Consider the following 15,606-nt stretch of genomic DNA (forward strand, 5'->3'; position numbering starts at 1 on the left):
AAAGAGAAACAGAGGGCATCAGAGGGTCCAACCAGTCCAACCTCTTGGTCCAACCCATTGATTTCCATTCTATACAATAGTTGATGGCAGAAGTGATGATGTTGCAAATCTTTTCTGAAATACCAGCCCAAACACTTACATCGAGTTCCTAGGAACCATCTTTTTCATAGCAACTGACTCCATGGAGATTTGCTTGCATTGGCACAGTTTCCTACAGTGCTTCTAAATTCATTTACCCATTTTCTGAATGTTGCTTGTTTGCACGTCATCGTGTGCATGCACCGCTCCTGTAGAGGAGCAGACATGATGATGAAAAAAGCTGGTGTGCAGAAGGCCGTACTCAGCTTTCTTTTGAAGTCCATTTATCTGTTGTCTTTCTTTCCTTGGACACCTTAGTGGGCATCAGCCTGATTTTAAGCCCCTGACTCTGTGACCTTCAGAAAGTCCATCCTTGGAAACGTGAAACAAACTAAACAGGGAATTTACTCAAAAATTTCCAAAACTAGGCAGAGCTGTTTGGCAAACTGCAACCCTCACAATAACACCAATTCCTTCCCCACCCTTTGCATGTGAATGGAAACAAACCGAACAACAGACTTAAAGCAAACAATTACCACAAATTAGCCCAATTTATTAAGTGCTAATCAGTACTTGTTTCAATTATTTTACTCATTCTTAAAAATTGACTTTTTACTAGATGTTGAAAGGTATTCATTTTTTGAAAGAAAAGAAGAAAACAGCAAGCTGTAAAGGCCTTGATTTTATGAAGACCAAAGAAATTCACTTTAGAGCAGCACAAGCTTTAAAATGTATTTTGCCCCAAAATCACTGTCTGCTTAGCTGGATGGTAACAATTATAGTTAGCACCTGCAGGTTTCCTTACAGGCTTTCCCATGCAATGCCTCAAAGGAGAGAAAGTGAGCTTCTGCTGGCATCCCATCAGGCATTTCAGCTCCTTTAAGTATTGATGCAGTGTATATATATAGGTATCTATCTCAGTCCATGGCAAAGAGGTCTAGATGGCAGAAAGCCTGTGTGGAGGACATGGTGAGAGGGGAGCTCAGCAAACACAACAGGGGCTGAATGCAGAAGCACTGTGCAATGCACTGGAGGCCTCACCAGCCTCTATTTACAGCTCATTTGGGCTGTCAGCAGCAGCTCCACCACACCAGAGCAAACAGCCAAAGCAATCAGGGAGCTGTAACACAGGCTGGAGTGCAATATTTAACTCTGCAGCTGACACAGCCTGGTTCCATACTTCATTAGCTCGCTCAGGAGGGGAATGCATCATTTTATGTGGCTCTGCAGGCCTGACACCTCCTTCTCTTATGCTGGCGTGAATGAGGATCGTCTCCTCTGCGCTCCCTGCAAGTACATAACACAAGCACAGCGTGCTGGACATGTTTCTCACTGATCATATATGTCTTTTGCTTTATGGTGAGGGACTCACAGAAACCACCACCAGCACTGAACAGCCAAAGATAAACTCACCATGGAGAGTTTAAAGCGGCTTTGTGCTGCTCTGCCTCAGTGAGTTCTCAGTGGAGATGCAGAAACTGAACCAGGATTCGGATACACCAAGGTACGGCTGTACCTGTAACTCACCCAACTTAATACAGCAAATGCTCAGCCTTCCTCTGACCTTAGTTATTCTCTGGCCTCCCTGGGACTCCCAACCTCCTACCAGGATGCAAGAGAAACCATTAGGATTTCACAAACCAAAGCCCGAGCACTGACCTCAGCACACAGGGCGGTGTTGCAGGGCTGTGGCTGCAGCAGGAGGAAACATTCCCCTTTTGCCTGGTCCTGAGCAACTCCTTCCCCAGCCCACGCATCTTTGCAGCATGCATCTGCAGAGCCCCAGACATCTCTGGGAGCTGTGAGGACCATGGGCATCCCTCTCAGGGCTGTGAAACCCAGGACCCATCGGCAACATCTTTTTTTCATTGCTGGATTAACAAAAGGCAGGGGCTTCAGACGTCCTTACCTCTGCTGACAGAAGCCACTGGTTTTCGAAGGTACTTAGTGAGCTCCTTGCAGAAGAGCTCCCCATCAATCCAACGGAAGCAGGCCAAGTTAGAGGACAGGGCTCTCCTACCTCAGCTTCCTTTGCTCAGGCTGAGGAAGGGGAGGGCTGGCCAGGCCAGCTGTGGGCTGATAACAGGCAGCTGGAGATGGCAGCAAGCAGCTGTGGGGAGTAACCACTTCTTGGGTGCCTTTTGTGGAGTCGGGCCTGGGAGACAGGCTCCTGGTCTTTCTATAGATATGTGTCCTTCTCTCTGTCTTCAGTAACCCAAACACCTGTTCAAACTCGGTTCTGTAAGCACTGTGCTTCTCAGCTTTCTTTTCTGTAAAAGCTGCTTGCCTACCTTTTTTTTTTTTCTGATACTTCGTAAGAGCATGCGTGTAATTTAATTCTCTCTCTCCCAAAACTATTTTTCACTTTCTTTCATCGTTTGCATTTCTTTGAAAAGAGCTTGGAGAAACTAAGATGGAAAATGTCAATTATTAAAGTAGCTTGAAAGCGTTTACAGTATTTTCCATAGAAAAACACTCTGAGGAGTTAGCAAGCATAAAATGTAGAGGCTTTCCTCTTACTATTCTTATGGAGATTTAATGCTGGCAATTACAAGAATGCAAATGGTATTTCCAGCTTAACTGTGCTTGTGACTAAGCAATTTATTAGAAGTAATTTACTTAATTTGGGGATCAAAATGCAGAGCTCACCTTGTAATATATGGTTGTGGCACTGGAGGCGAGGAACAGAGAATAGAGCTTATTCAGAAAGATTTATTTTTATAATAAGATTTGAAGAGTTTTGGTTTTTTTCTTTCAAATGTAATGAAAGAACAGCATTTCTTCACAAGGCTTGATTTCAGAGTGGCATTTAAAATTGCATTGGATCTTTCTGTGGCCCTTAAAGGCATCATAGAAGAAAGATGGCTCTCCTTTGCTATTCTATTTCTACATTACTGAGTTTATAGTTAATTGAATTGCTAGAGCATGGAGTGATGTTTATGCATCCTGTCTGTTTTCTGCTTTTTTAAGTGGAAATGAATTGTGAGAAATTACTGGCTTACAAAAAGTATAGATACAGGCTACTGCACTGCAGAGACACTATCTCCCTGGCTAGCCAGGACTACTGATGAATGATGGAACTTGACTTGGTGAGCACTTTCACCAGCTCCCACAGTACCCTCGGGTGTCTCCCATCGACCCCATAGACTTACATGTGTCTAAGTGGTGTATCAGGTCCCTCACCATTTCCCCTTGGACTATGGGGGCTTCATTCTGCTTCCCGCTCCTGTCTACTAGCTCAGGGGGCTGGGTACTCAGGGAACAACTGGTCTTACTGCTAAAGACTGAGGCAAAGGCGGCATTAAGTACCTCAGCCTTTTCTTCATCCTTTGTCACTATGTTTCTGGCCCTGTCTACTAAAGGACAGAGATTATCTTTAGTTCTCCTTTTATTGTTAATGTATTTATAGAAACTTTTTTTTGCTGTCCTTAACAGTAGTAGCCAGGTTAAGTTCTAGCTGGGCTTTGACCCTTCCAATTTTCTCCCTTAGGAAAAAGTTCTTCACAGAAAGGGTTGTTAAGCATTGGAACAGGCTGCCCAGGGAAGTGGTCAAGTCACCATCCCTGGAGGTATTTAAAAGACAGGTGGTGGTTTTGGCAGTGTTAGGTTGATGGTTGGACCTGATGATCTTCGAGGTCCCTTCCAACCTAGACAATTCTATGATTCTATGATTCTACATTTTTTGTCACTTAGAGTACACGTCATTGCTCTGTATGGCTGGAAATGCCCCAAACAACTCGATGCTTGGGTAAAATGGTAGAAATGGGTAGCAAAAAGGGTCATAGCAGTTTGTCACAGCCCACACCCCCCAACCCTGACCCATTTGCACACGTTACAATAAAAGCTTAGTCGCAAATATCCTGAGCAGGATGAAGGGATGCGAGTTGCCTGCTTGCAGCCCTGCCCCACGCAGCCCCCCAAAGCGGCAGAGCTGCTGCTGGCTCAGCCACCTTGGGCAGACAGCAGGGTTTCCAATGTTGGGCTGGTTCACACACAGCAGCGTAATTTTTTTCACGTGTTTTAGAGATTGATAGTAGTCTGAAGCTTCAATACCTTTACAGGGCAATGAACACCTTGGTGGAGAGCAGTTAAAGGAACACCAGAAACACCATCTCTCCCATCGCGCTGGAAGTGAGAGGAGCAGAGGGATGGGGAGAAGGGGAAATGTTAGTGTTTCTGCCGGTCCACTGGGATCTGCATGCCTGGGGAGGCCCTTGCATCACTCTACATCCTCCTTGTACCCACATCACAGGGCTCTACACCCTCAGAACCTTCCCTCTGCCCCATCCCCCCAGCATGACCCCGATTTTCCCCTCCCATTTCCCCATTGCCTTCCCCCATTCTGCCAGCCCCCAGCACCAGGACCCCACAATCTCTCTCCTTTCCTTCCCAGCTAAGTTCAACCTCACTGAAACCTGGGATGGTCTGTCTCCACAACATGTACCATCCCCCAGGGAAGGTGTTGCCAGCACCTGGATCCACACAGAGAGATTTATATGGGTGCAGCACCACACAGGAGTTGGGGGGACCCTGTGTATTCCCACCCCATGCTGACATCCCACATTCCTACACAGGCACATGGGCATGCAACCCCATTCTTCCCTCCGCTAGCTGGATCCCTCCTGGAAATATTGCCACCGTGGAGGCAAATGTGTCTCTACAAGAACAGCGGGCAAGGAGACCCTCAAGGGGGGCCAAGCCACCGCCACTTGACTGGGAGAGCGCGGGATGTAAGCCCTTACATGGTGAGCCTGTGCACAGGGGTGTGTGCAGAGGGGCTTTTCATGAACTCTGGCAAATATCTGTTTTGAAAGATACATACCAGTAAAGAAAATACATTAATCCACCCATTAAACACCCTGGCAGTTCTGGCCCCACTGCATGTTTGGACACTTCTGCTTGCCAGAGCAGCACTCTGATTTCTGCTTGTTGCCTCCAGAAAAAACCTGAATTTTGAACAGTCCTCAGTGCCGAGAGCTAAAGCTGGAGAAGACAAGGATAAGGGCACCACAGAGGGGACGCATTCAGTTGCTGGGAGGCAGCCACGAGCTCTCTACTGTGAAGTGGCTTTTACTGGCATCACCTACTTGCTCTGACACCTGATGCCCTACAGAGCATAAACAGAAAACACATCAGGAAAATAGTCAGGAAGAACAGACTGAAGGCTGTTACTGGGTTTACATTTTCCAGGCCTGATTTGCAGTGAATAGTTGAGCTTTGCTGCCAAGGGAAGGGGCACTGAGATCCAGAGTGAGACCTGGTATTCTTGGCAAACTGAATTAACAGTGGCAGTGATAGCGTATGGCTCGCACTGGCAGTACGCAGATAGGGAAAGCGTGCTGAAAAAGCCATTTGTGTTTTCTGAGAGCTGCGGTCCTCGCCTGCAAATTTCGGCACTGAACCCAGAACTGCTGAAACTTTTGATTAACAAAGAGCACTCTCCTAAACAGATGACTTTACCCCTCATATAAGGAGCTTTATTCTGATGAATCAGCTTTTATATGAGGTAGCAGAGCAATGAAATATATCCCACTTACCCTGTGAAGACTCAATCCCCACCTACACTGGATTCAAGATGAACAAAATCCATATGCTGCACTTCCTACAGACCCAATTCTGTTCAGTCACCATACATTTTTGTTTGCAATAACTGCAAGTTCTGCCAAAAAATGGTTCTTAAAATGGATTTCCGTTGTGGCAGTCGCTTGGTTTCTGATAGCAGATTGCTTGAGATACCAACATTACAGTCCACCTCCGTAATGTCACAGCTTTTAAAGCTGGTTACACTCCTTCAGATCCAAAGGTCTGTGGCCACAATCAGGGCAAACTCCTCCTGAGCAGCCACCTGATCCCAAACATGATGGGAGCTGTTCCAGTCCCATAATTTACTATTCACTTTATATATGTTACAACACAGCATTTGTGGCAGCCTTGTCTCTAAATCTGGCATTGGGACTATGGGGCACCTGAGGTACAGATAGATTCAGCTGTATGGCAAAAATAATGAAGATTTCTTGAGGCCCATGATAGGTCCAAGTGTATCCTCCATCCGTTTTCTTTTTTCCTACAGAGATATATCTTGAAATAATTAAAGGAAAGCAATATCTGAGCATTGCTTCTCTCTGCTACAGTCCAAGATCTACAAGCAAACCCAGCTGACTTGTTGGTCCCAACTAGTATTGACTGCGTGTCCACAACTAATGCACTACATATTAAATTGGTCTCAGAGTATGCAAACTTACTTTACAGATAGTGCTAACTTCTGAGTTTGCTCAAATGTCTTATTGGATTCTCTTTCCAGGCCTGAGTTAACTTTGCTTTATGTCTTTTGATTATTATAGAGGCAGATGAGGTTGAAAGTTTCCAAAAGTGACTGCCCAGAACTTACAAAACACCCAATTCAAATGCATGACAGTTAAAATGGTCACTGTTCAATTGAAAGTCTCAAGCTCTTCACATATCAGTCACAGAAAAGGGTCCCTTTCCCATTTCCCACTATGAACCCTCATTTTTTGAGCCTGCCCCGTTGGGATGGCAGGCTCCCAGGCAGACCCCATTCCCACTCTGTACACTGCAGAAGATCCAGGGCAAGGAGTTTAGCAGGTCTCTCAAGCATGGCCTCCTGGCAAACCTGAAAAAGCTGGTTTTGTTACCTTTTGTCCCTCCCTTCCCTGTGGGGTGAACAAATGAACCTGGGAGTTGGGGCTTACTGACAGAGCCCAGCTTCTCTATAGTCTCAGGAAACACGGCCATTGCCATCTTCGCTGAGAAACACCCAGTGGGTCAAATTTACACAGTGTAAGTTTGGTATCCATCCACTTAAGCCAAGCATGCCAACATTATGCATTCATTTGGCCCATGAGGTCCTCTCATTCATAAAAAGAAAAAACAGATGCCTGGTTACCCAATTGCTCTAATTATTTAAAGAAGTTTCTGATGCTGGCAACGGCTACAGCATACATAATTCAGCCTCCGTACCTTTCTCAAACACAAGACAAACACATCAGTGTATTTTATATAAGCCTTCCAGGACATTGGTTATTTTATTTACCTGAGGTCAATTTAGATGTAAGTGCTTTAAGCAGCTAAAGCCAAACAATGTTAACCCCTAGTTGCCTTGCCATCCCAATTATACTTTTAACTTTCTGCTGTGTTCTCCCCATGCCCTTTTTTACTTCATGTATAAATGGTTTTCAAGCACAGATTACCTTAAGCGTAATAATGAGTACGCTAATATTTTATTTCACAGAGTTTGAGAAACATAGAAAAACTGCAGAATTTGAACTCCACCGCCACTTGTTAGGAGTTAACACTAATGTGTGCAACCTCACTGTCTTTGAACAGAGCCAGCACTACCAAGCTGTGCGTGACATCTTGGGGTGTTATAACTTGGAGAAGATTATTCTCTCTGATTCGTGTGGTAGTTGGTGGAAAAGGCTTGAGGGTAAACGTTTGAGAGCAGAAAACTTGTTCCTTTCTGTTTAAGCACTTTGATGGGATTAGATGTGACATAGCTACGCGTGATCTTGCAGAAATCATTTAATTTGTCTGTGTTTTCTGTTTTTATATGCAGAGTCAGGACTTCATAGTACTGGCTTACTAAGCCTGCAGTGGTCAGCTGAGAAGATAGTTTCAACAGTTTCTGTGTAACCATCATAGACCAGTTAGCTCAGCCCTGGATCACTTTGATTCCTTACACATTTCCTACTTGTAACCTGGAGAGGAAATGATCTCATGGTTTTAAAAGTGTGGCGCGCAGCCCCAGGCCAGAAGAGCAGCATGTACCTTGGGTCCCAAAAGTGGGACAAAGACCCAGTGAGTGGGAGACTCTGCGCTTTCCCCCTAAAAATTTCCCAGCTAAAGTTTAGGTTTCTCCAAAAATTTTGCAGGCATATCTTGTTCTGTAACATAGATGAAGATTATTTTCTTTCCCTGTGCCAGCAATGGTGGAGCCAGGAGTCCCTCCTGAATGTTGGGGAGATAAGCACAACGCAGCACATACCTGCTCCACAGGATGTGTATACCCACCATCACCTTTCACAGACCTCTTGGAAGCAATTTATGGCCTTTGAAGACACCATCCTCTGCTATTGCTTAGATGTTGACTTACTATGTGACCCTACTACATGGTAAAACCTTTCTCTCTTCCTCTTTCTACAAAAGTTTGACCTGTTCATGTAAATCACTACAGAAAGGCCAGCTATGATCAAAAGATCATAGGCCAAGTCAGTAATGAACTTGGACTGAATTTGGAGACCTGAGTGCAAAACTACACCTGCCTCTGATGGTGCCCTAACAGTTGTACACCATCACATCGTTACCTGCCCTCAGCTCAGGGGCTACACCCAGCAGATGTGTATTTATTTGCCATTTCCAAATAGGTGAGGTTTCTGCTATTTCATTTACCTGTGCATCACTGCACACAGAGGGAGGGAAAGACTCTTCTCAGTGGTTCCCAGTGACAGGATGAGGGGCAATGGGCACAAGTTGGAACATAGGAAGTTCCATTCCAACACACAGAAAAACTTCTTTACAGTTAGGGTGGCAGAGCACTGGCACAGGCTGCCCAGGGAGGTTGTGGAGTCTCCTTCTCTGGAGATTTTCAAGACCCGCCTGGATGCAGTCCTGAGTAATGTGCTCTAGGCAATCCTGCTTTAGCAGGGGAGTTGGACTAGATGATCTCTAGAGGTCCCTTCCAACTCTGAAAATTCTGTGATTCTGTGAAACATGAGGGATCTTACACTTTTGTGTTGGCTGAAACATGTAAGCCCACTCGTTATATCATAAATAAAAGCTTTGTTAAAAGATGTTGAAGTCAGATTTGTAATGAGGATTAGGTTAACTGCAGTGAGCTTCCCTTCAGTGAAGTCAGATTTTCAGTTGTTACCCAATGTGGCCTTTACCCAGCTGTTACCCAAAGCAATATTTTTTTAAAACAAAAACTGTGTACCTTGAAGATTCTGCATGACAGATGATGATCTCAAAATGAAGATTTATTTAGGTCTGGCACTAAGGTCTATCAGCAAGTGTCTCATCTTCCAGGTCTGCTGCTAACTCTGTCTGAAAACACCAAACCTCCTTACTGAGTCTTGGTCAGATTGTCTCCTTTATCCGCGCTGACATTGCTTACACACATCTTATTGTATCTCTCTCTTTCTGCCATTTTATCTTTGAGAACGTAGACAATCTCTAAGTAGATAACAATTCAATGCAGTCACTACATTTTCCTCAAAAATGAAGAACCTGCTCAAACTCTCTTTGAAATCAAAGTATTTCGAGTCACTGGTCTTGTTCGTTAGCTGCTTCATTAAGACTTCCAGGGGACAGGTTAGAGGTCGGCGTTCCTTTGCTTCCAGGCTTCATATTACAGTGGAAACAAAGCTACTCCACATGTCTGTGCTACCCACTGGGAAATGAATAGAGCAGCAATTTTGGTAAAATATTTTACTAAGGAGAGTTACTGAGCTGCTGCTGCTGTGGTGGAGTGAGGCTGTAGTATGCATCAGCCTTACTTAGTAGGTGTGTATGTGTATATACGTGCATATCTATGTCATGCAGGAGTAAAGGCTCTGCCCCTTTAAATTTGTCACCTACTCTAAGTGTACGTTCATACATTTAATAATATTTTCAATGGCTCCTGCTAAATCCTGCTTTTACTAACAAGCAAATTAAAATACAGTATAGTAAAACTTAAAAACTACCACCACAAACAGAAAACTCCAGCAGAGACCTCTGACTAGAAGCAATGGTGGGAGACATGAACACATACAGGTATGGAGCATTTGTCCATCCCCTAGACAACCATGTTCAATACCTGCCATCTTCAAACTAGTGGCGTCCTGACTGCATGGTCAGCTCTTTTGTGAACACATCTTTCCCTGTGGCAAATCCCATCACAGAAGTGGAGCCACACAATATGGTTCACCTCTTGCTCCCTCACTTTGCGTTGCCAGCTCTTGGGTGGCTGGAAAGTGCTTCTGTCAGGAAAGAACACAGGCAGCAGCACTCGGAAATGTTGTGATAAAAAGAGACAGCCAGTGTCCTCCTCAGGGTTTTGTTTTGATACTCTTCAGCTCTCCATTACACATGATAATGAGAGGCTGAATAGCCTGGATAATGACAAACCAAGATAGTTTTTCTTTTTCTGCCCACTCAGTGTTTCTGCTCTGCAGTTCCTGGGATGCTCATTTCCGGGATGCTCATTTCCAGTATGCTGGGTTAGCTCATAGGCAGCCATGCAGAAATGTGCCAGCCCACTGGCAGCATCCTTGACCCCGAGCCCTGAGCAAGGCTGGCCGGGCTGGGAGAGGTCAGGTGGGTGAAGCGTGGACAGGGCTGCACCACTGCTGGGTTTCTGGAAGTAACAGAGCTGTGTTCACACACCACTGCATTTGAGCTAAGTCCTGCCAGGTCCAGGTTGGCTCTTTGCCCTTGATGATACAATTTCCCCACAAATTAGATAAACTGTCCATGGAAAATGAGAAATGGATCTATCAGCTGTTCCTCTTGTAAAACTACCACCCTGCAGCAGCAAAGACGAAGCATGACCTTGCTGTAGGCGTTGTCATTGTTGCTTTGACACCTTGCTGACCTCGTCCAGCATGTCTATGGCTACACCCCTCAATGAGCTGAACCTTAGGAGGACTTTTTGCCTGTGCCAGTTATCCCGACTGTCTGCTGCTTTTGACATCTCAGCTCCATCACTCAGCACTAGTCCAGCTATTTCTGTACAGTCCTGTCATGTGTTCTGCAGGCACAGCCTGAACCTTTGTCCTCTGACCATGCCTTGGTTTGCCAGAAGCTCACTCTTCAGTACTCTCACTTGCACTGGTTTGAGATCAAGAGGCTGCTTTGATAACCCACTGACCTGAGACTTTAAAGCCATGCAGGCAAATCAACATGTACATAAATGCCCGTGGATTTCTGAAAATAATCTACTTGAGTGGAAAATAAGTGGCTAAATACCAGTGAAGGTCTACGCCTAAAAATTCTGAAGTCTTTCTATCAGCATCTGCAGGTAAAGAGTTGTCGTGGGGACTTCAGCCTTCCACTAGCACTGGGAAATGACACATAGCTACTTAGCTGCAAAATCCTGATATTTCAGTGTTTGTCCCTGGAACCTATGTAACTCTAAACTTCCAGTCCTAAGGCCTCAGTCCTTTTGCCCATGATTATCTGAATAAATAAACCTCACAAAACTTTATGAAAAGGCTGATGATATTCTGAAAGTGTTAACTTGAATAAGGTAGATCTGCAAACGTATTTGCTGTCTGGAGAGGCTTTCTGCCAGTCCACTGCATTCTGCCTCACATGGGATTACCATGGCAAGCCTGAACTTCTGTATTAAAAGAATGAAGTGAATTATGGATCATTATATCTTAGTAACACAGTTGGGACTGTGTTAACTTTTGATATGATACTGTTTATTGATATCCTGAGCTGTTACAGAGTTTCCGTAAGTACTGGAGTAGAGATTCACAAATAACAGGTAAGCACGTTCACTGAAACCCAAGTAATCACTTTCCCTTAAACCAACCACATTTATGGGATTGTTAGATCAGAAGTAGCCAGGAACTACATGTCTTACCAACGTGTCTTTTGAGCTCAATCTCCTATATTTATACTAGATATTTTTTTTCACCAATAATGATCTTAGATAAAACAGTGTATGTTTGCTCACATATGTTATCTATACACTTCTGAATACATAGGTGGAATTGCAGATTATAGTTTGCATTCCAGCATCCTGGAATAAGATACCAGCCCTTTCTGTGATAATCTTGTAAATGCTGTGATCTTGATTGTCTCAAAAAATTTTTCTTCTTAAAGTAACCCAAGAATTTTAGGAGATCTGTTTTCATATACTTAAAAAACTTAATTATTTTGTGTATCTATCTCATTTGTCCAGGTCACACTTAATGCGTGCCAGTTTAGAAGTCTTTGAGAGCATTTTATTGAATTCCCGCACCCAGCTTCCTCAAAGTCCATGTTAACCTGCATGTCATACTTGTACCTCTCTGTGCCCAGACTCACAGACGTGCTCTGTCACTAATCCTCCCACTTCAGGGAAACTGTTGAGGGAATACGGAGCTATTCACATGAGTAAAGGCATCACAGCCTGTTCCTTCAAAAGCTATTTTTCCTCTTTAAATCTGACTTGCACCTAACTAATCTGGTATCTATACTCTTTAGAGCTGTGTAGTTTACTCACGGCTACTGGTTGTAGTCCTTTTACTATAATACTAAACTGCACAGGGAGACTGAAAAAAATTCAGCCAAAACATCAGTTGAGTAAAGCTTCGCTTCCCAAAAGAGGAAAAACTTGACAAATCTGACAGGCTAGTGCAAAAGGAGCATAGAAATCCCTACCAAAAATATGTGGGAGGGAACATATATTTAAAATAGGACCGCCTAATTCGGCTGCTAAATCAATGTAAGGAGCTCTGTACGGGTGTGTGTGTGGGAGGGAGAGGGAGAGACAGAGGGAGGGAGAGACAGAGAGGGAGAGAGGAGCAGAGGGAGGGAGGAAGGGAGGGAGGGAGAGCAACGTGCCTTTCACAGAGCTGGGAGCTTGATGGGAATGTTTGATTAGCTCCTCTCTGAAAGAGAAAAGGTGTCCAGGCCTCCCTCCGCTGCCTGCCTCTCATTCTGTAGAATAATGTTGGCTGGAGTTTGGGGTACAGAAAAGCTTGGAAAAAATAGCCTTTTCATACTGTGTGGAGGAAAGGAATAAAAAGTTGCACACCTCAAGCAAGGTAATTCTGATGTCATTTATCTGCTATATTTATTTATGGGGGAGAGGGGGAGTTGCTTTTTTGCCTGTTGATAATAGTTAAATATTTTCACTGCTAAGAAACTGTAGGGACGTAATTTTTTGTTTAGCATTCCAGCTGTGTGCATAGGATCAAAGACCTAAGAAGATGAAGACATAGAAGTAGAATGAAAGTGTACTTTAAATTATATATACTGCATTAAGTATTTATAAAAGCATTAAACCCCTACTATTGAAGTGGACACATATACTCACTGCCTGAACAGCAAAGGCTTAACTATTTGATAGAGAATGGTGTCTATTAGTCACACACCAACAGACATATATATGCCTCCTGTTCAAATAGCGTGTAAGAGGCAATGCAACTTGTTCCCTAGGTTTAAAATGGTTTTGCTTTCAAGACTTTTTCTTTGTCTCTTTGATCAATAGGAAGGTGTGTGTCGTATCATTAATTAGCACTACCTGACACCAGGGAACACTAATCTCCAAGATACAGAATGGAAAATGGTATTATTCCAGTGTATTTCTATGGTGTGAACTCCCTTGCTAGATGGAAAGATACAGCTGTATGAACAGTACAGTAGCGTAGACGCTATATATCCTTTTGTGCTGAGTGCTTGTTTTGCTGGTGAGGCTCCAAAAATGAATAGCATTGTCAAGCCTGCCACAGCCTTTCAGCTCTCTGCAGAGAGATTAGAGTCTTGATAAATCTCTTCAAAATGTGGTTTCTCTCAGACTAGTACAAACATGAACCAAAAGCCCCAAGCAAACTTTCAACCCTAGTTAATACTTTTTTCCTAGAGTTTATGGGAACTACGCTACATCCAGAGCAAAAAAAGGAATTACAGATTACAGAGGCAGATCCTCCTTGGAGCACACTTCTTTTCCTCTAACCTCTCCAAAATTTAAACAAAGCACCAAAAACAAGCAAGCACGCACAGAGAAAAAGTAGTTTAGATAGCTTTTAACATATATTTGACTGAGAACAGCAACGCAGTCATATATGTTTATAGCTTATATTATACATCCTAGAGTTAAAAACACCTTGCATCTGACTATGCTCAAAGAATATCTATGTTTTCCTATACCTGTAGTACCATGTTCTTCAGACTTTATTCAGTTCATCACTTGAATGACAGTGATGGCTATAAGACTCGTCTCTTTCAGAGATGCAAAGAGACTTCAAGCAAAAATAATTGCATTACACACACACATTACTTTTGGAATATTAAATTAGTATCTTATTTTAAACAGACTTATTTTGCTTGCATATTTTATCTAATCATTCAAGTTGCTGGGTTTGCTCTCACTGGGACAACAGAAAAGATTTCTGGTCTTTCTGTTATTCAAGACATAAGAAATGTTTTTCTAAAAAGAAACTTTTACTGTCCTGCCAATATAATTGAACATTGCTTTGTGTTTCCACCTATGGTAGGAATGTTACATTCTTAACTTGCTCACTGCTTTATGTAAGACACTTCTTTCCCTGGTATTATTCTTACACATGACTTACCACTGGCTGATTGAACCAAACAGTTTTACTAGCTAAACCAGGTTTTCTCACACTTGAGATGCAAGAAAGCTACCCCATCTAGATTCTCTGGTGTCTAATAAGAATGAGATCCTACCAAAGTCTTTCCTTTAGAGGAGACATTAACAAAGGTGTTCCCCCCCTTTGGCCAGCTACTTACTTTCAGAGAAGTAGCAGGGAATTAATTTTTTACACTTCTTTTTGTCAAACTTGATTAATTGGAATATTTCTAAAAGGGAACTGCCTGAGACACAGTGTGAACACAGAAGTTGGGAAAACAGGATAATTACTTCATGTGAAACAACAGAATTATTTATTATTTCTGGCCATTGCTTTTTGGAAAACATTGCTAAAAATAAACCTGAAGGTTACATATCACTGGCATCAAAGAGTTGATTGTACCTGGTCTGCCTGGAGAATTTTTAACTTTTTCCTTTTCACCCCTGAGCCACAAATAAAGCTCTAGAAAGAAAATACTGCCCAGCAACTTAACATGCTAACCCAAGGTTCAGGACATGCATCTTCAAGTGTTCATTTTACCAAAAGTCTCCTAAATGATGATGGGTGAGTCATTTAGGACACCTGGCTGAAATAAGCAATAAAAGTGATAGATCATTTTACTATCTCCAGCTGTGTCTGTATTCTTCCTCCAGTCCCTTGAGGCTAAACATATAGGAAAAAAATGCTGTGGGACTCATAGACATGAATTCCCCGTACAGATGGACTGGAACGGGCAGGTGGTGGAGCACTGAGGTGCGTCTTGGCCCATTGCAATGGGGTGGGAAGGCACCATATTTTCTGGATGGGTGGTGAAAAGCAATAGTCCAGGATTTCCTGAGAGCTCTGGGGGATGTTCTGGCCCCCCGAAGCTCTGAGTCCACTAGGACTCCTCCAGCGTGCTGTTGTGTCAGCTGAGGTTAGACCTCACAATCAGGGCTCGGGAACTGGACACTGAACAGATAATATGTCCTTCCTTCTGAGAGCCCATCCATCATACAAGCCTTGTCGGTCTGTGTTGGAAAACAGAAACATAGAACAAAACAGGAATACATGCAAAACTAAAGTTTTGGGTTGTTTGGGTATTTTTAGGAGAGAAAAATAATAGCCATCGTATGTGTTGTACATAAAACCGGGGAGGATGCAGCTACAGCAGTCACAGGTCTGCCCTCCTCACCTTTCTCCTGTGGAGTAGTTTTTAAGGCCAGAGTCAGAGAGAGAGATAGGT

At 43.5% G+C, this 15,606-nt stretch overlaps 1 protein-coding gene across 1 annotated transcript in view; it reads left to right on the top strand.

Moving 5' to 3' along the window:
- The first annotated feature begins 12,824 nt into the window (after nt 1-12,824).
- The window catches only part of VIT (vitrin), a 54,939-nt gene continuing 52,157 nt past the window's right edge, over nt 12,825-15,606 (top strand). Inside the window, exon 1 of the mRNA XM_009880389.1 lies at nt 12,825-12,833. The gene's annotated coding sequence lies outside the window, so the exon portion shown is untranslated. The remainder of the gene's footprint in view (nt 12,834-15,606) is intronic.

The sequence above is a fragment of the Charadrius vociferus genome, unplaced genomic scaffold (genome assembly GCF_000708025.1).
Source record: "Charadrius vociferus isolate BGI_N301 unplaced genomic scaffold, ASM70802v2 scaffold62, whole genome shotgun sequence".
In the NCBI taxonomy this organism is placed as follows: Eukaryota; Metazoa; Chordata; class Aves; order Charadriiformes; family Charadriidae; genus Charadrius; species Charadrius vociferus.